The following is a 3,329-nucleotide window of genomic DNA, read 5'->3' on the forward strand; positions in this document are numbered from 1 at the left end:
ACTACAGTAGAATCCCACTAGAGGCTGTAGACTCACACACTCAACCCTTAATGTTTAGTTTACCACCTCCCTGTCTATCACCTCTACACTACAAGTTATCATGGACTGATAACAGACTACAGTAGAATCCCACTAGAGGCTGTAGACTCACACACTCAACCCTTAATGTTTAGTTTACCACCTCCCTGTCTATCACCTCTACACTACAAGTTATCATGGACTGATAACAGACTACAGTAGAATCCCACTAGAGGCTGTAGACTCACACACTCAACCCTTAATGTTTAGTTTACCACCTCCCTGTCTATCACCTCTACACTACAAGTTATCATGGACTGATAACAGACTACAGTAGAATCCCACTAGAGGCTGTAGACTCACACACTCAACCCTTAATGTTTAGTTTACCACCTCCCTGTCTATCACCTCTACACTACAAGTTATCATGGACTGATAACAGACTACAGTAGAATCCCACTAGAGGCTGTAGACTCACACACTCAACCCTTAATGTTTAGTTTACCACCTCCCTGTCTATCACCTCTACACTACAAGTTATCATGGACTGATAACAGACTACAGTAGAATCCCACTAGAGGCTGTAAACTCACACACTCAACCCCTAATGTTTTAGTTTAAGTCTATATCACTGTTATCATGACTGATAACAGACACAGTAGTAGAATACAGAGGCTGTAGACTCACACACTCACCTCCTGTCTATCACCTTACTACATGTTATCATGGACTTAGTAGAGGCTTACCACCTCAACCCTTAATGTTTAGTTTACCACCTCCCTGTCTATCACCTCTACACTACAAGTTATCATGGACTGATAACAGACTACAGTAGAATCCCACTAGAGGCTGTAGACTCACACACTCAACCCTTAATGTTTAGTTTACCACCTCCCTGTTTACAAGTTATCATGGACTGATAACAGACCAGTAGAATCCCACTAGAGGCTGTAGACTCACACACTCAACCCTTAATGTTTAGTTTACCACCTCCCTGTCTATCACCTCTACACTACAAGTTATCATGGACTGATAACAGACTACAGTAGAATCCCACTAGAGGCTGTAGACTCACACACTCAACCCTTAATGTTTAGTTTACCACCTCCCTGTCTATCACCTCTACACTACAAGTTATCATGGACTGATAACAGACTACAGTAGAATCCCACTAGAGGCTGTAGACTCACACACTCAACCCTTAATGTTTAGTTTACCACCTCCCTGTCTATCACCTCTACACTACAAGTTATCATGGACTGATAACAGACTACAGTAGAATCCCACTAGAGGCTGTAGACTCACACACTCAACCCTTAATGTTTAGTTTACCACCTCCCTGTCTATCACCTCTACACTACAAGTTATCATGGACTGATAACAGACTACAGTAGAATCCCACTAGAGGCTGTAATGTTTAGTTTACCACTCCCTGTCACACTCAACCCTTAACAGATGTTTAGTTTACCACCTCAACCCTGTCTATCACCTCTACACTACAAGTTATCATGGACTGATAACAGACTACAGTAGAATCCCACTAGAGGCTGTAGACTCACACACTCAACCCTTAATGTTTAGTTTACCACCTCCCTGTCTATCACCTCTACACTACAAGTTATCATGGACTGATAACAGACTACAGTAGAATCCCACTAGAGGCTGTAGACTCACACACTCAACCCTTAATGTTTAGTTTACCACCTCCCTGTCTATCACCTCTACACTACAAGTTATCATGGACTGATAACAGACTACAGTAGAATCCCACTAGAGGCTGTAGACTCACACACTCAACCCTTAATGTTTAGTTTACCACCTCCCTGTCTATCACCTCTACACTACAAGTTATCATGGACTCCCTGTCTATCACACACTACAAGTTATCATGGATAACAGACTACAGTAGAATCCCACTAGAGGCTGTAGACTCACACACTCAACCCTTAATGTTTAGTTTACCACCTCCCTGTCTATCACCTCTACACTACAAGTTATCATGGACTGATAACAGACTCACACACTCACACAACCCTTAATGTTTAGTTTACCACCTCCCTGTCTATCACCTCTACACTACAAGTTATCATGGACTGATAACAGACTACAGTAGAATCCCACTAGAGGCTGTAGACTCACACACTCAACCCTTAATGTTTAGTTTACCACCTCCCTGTCTATCACCTCTACACTACAAGTTATCATGGACTGATAACAGACTACAGTAGAATCCCACTAGAGGCTGTAGACTCACACACTCAACCCTTAATGTTTAGTTTACCACCTCCCTGTCTATCACCTCTACACTACAAGTTATCATGGACTGATAACAGACTACAGTAGAATCCCACTAGAGGCTGTAGACTCACACACTCAACCCTTAATGTTTAGTTTACCACCTCCCTGTCTATCACCTCTACACTACAAGTTATCATGGACTGATAACAGACTACAGTAGAATCCCACTAGAGGCTGTAGACTCACACACTCAACCCTTAATGTTTAGTTTACCACCTCCCTGTCTATCACCTCTACACTACAAGTTATCATGGACTGATAACAGACTACAGTAGAATCCCACTAGAGGCTGTAGACTCACACACTCAACCCTTAATGTTTAGTTTACCACCTCCCTGTCTATCACCTCTACACTACAAGTTATCATGGACTGATAACAGACTACAGTAGAATCCCACTAGAGGCTGTAGACTCACACACTCAACCCTTAATGTTTAGTTTACCACCTCCCTGTCTATCACCTCTACACTACAAGTTATCATGGACTGATAACAGACTACAGTAGAATCCCACTAGAGGCTGTAGACTCACACACTCAACCCTTAATGTTTAGTTTACCACCTCCCTGTCTATCACCTCTACACTACAAGTTATCATGGACTGATAACAGACTACAGTAGAATCCCACTAGAGGCTGTAGACTCACACACTCAACCCTTAATGTTTAGTTTACCCTTAATGTTTAGTTTACCACCTCCCTGTCTATCACCTCTACACTACAAGTTATCATGGACTGATAACAGACTACAGTAGAATCCCACTAGAGGCTGTAGACTCACACACTCAACCCTTAATGTTTAGTTTACCACCTCCCTGTCTATCACCTCTACACTACAAGTTATCATGGACTGATAACAGACTACAGTAGAATCCCACTAGAGGCTGTAGACTCACACACTCAACCCAATGTTTTATCACTACAAGGACTGATAACAGACTACAGTAGAATCCCACTAGAGGCTGTAGACTCACACACTCAACCCTTAATGTTTAGTTTACCACCTCCCTGTCTA

At 42.3% G+C, this 3,329-nt stretch overlaps 1 long non-coding RNA gene across 3 annotated transcripts; it reads right to left on the reverse strand.

Annotated features, from left to right (window-relative positions):
- Positions 1–62: 62 nt before the first annotated feature.
- On the reverse strand, positions 63–2,984 carry LOC121842029. Of its 3 annotated transcripts, XR_006080888.1 has the most exons (4): positions 1,508–1,865; positions 1,239–1,368; positions 768–909; positions 63–614 (listed from the first exon to the last, which is right to left on the reverse strand). It is a non-coding gene; the product is annotated as an uncharacterized LOC121842029 (long non-coding RNA). The 3 variants fall into 3 exon arrangements; XR_006080886.1 differs by lacking the exons at positions 1,239–1,368; positions 1,508–1,865 and adding an exon at positions 2,878–2,984; XR_006080887.1 differs by lacking the exon at positions 1,508–1,865 and having other exon boundaries at positions 1,239–1,425.
- Positions 2,985–3,329: the final 345 nt, after the last annotated feature.

The sequence above is a fragment of the Oncorhynchus tshawytscha genome, unplaced genomic scaffold, assembly GCF_018296145.1.
Source record: "Oncorhynchus tshawytscha isolate Ot180627B unplaced genomic scaffold, Otsh_v2.0 Un_contig_6152_pilon_pilon, whole genome shotgun sequence".
Taxonomy (NCBI): domain Eukaryota; kingdom Metazoa; phylum Chordata; class Actinopteri; order Salmoniformes; family Salmonidae; genus Oncorhynchus; species Oncorhynchus tshawytscha.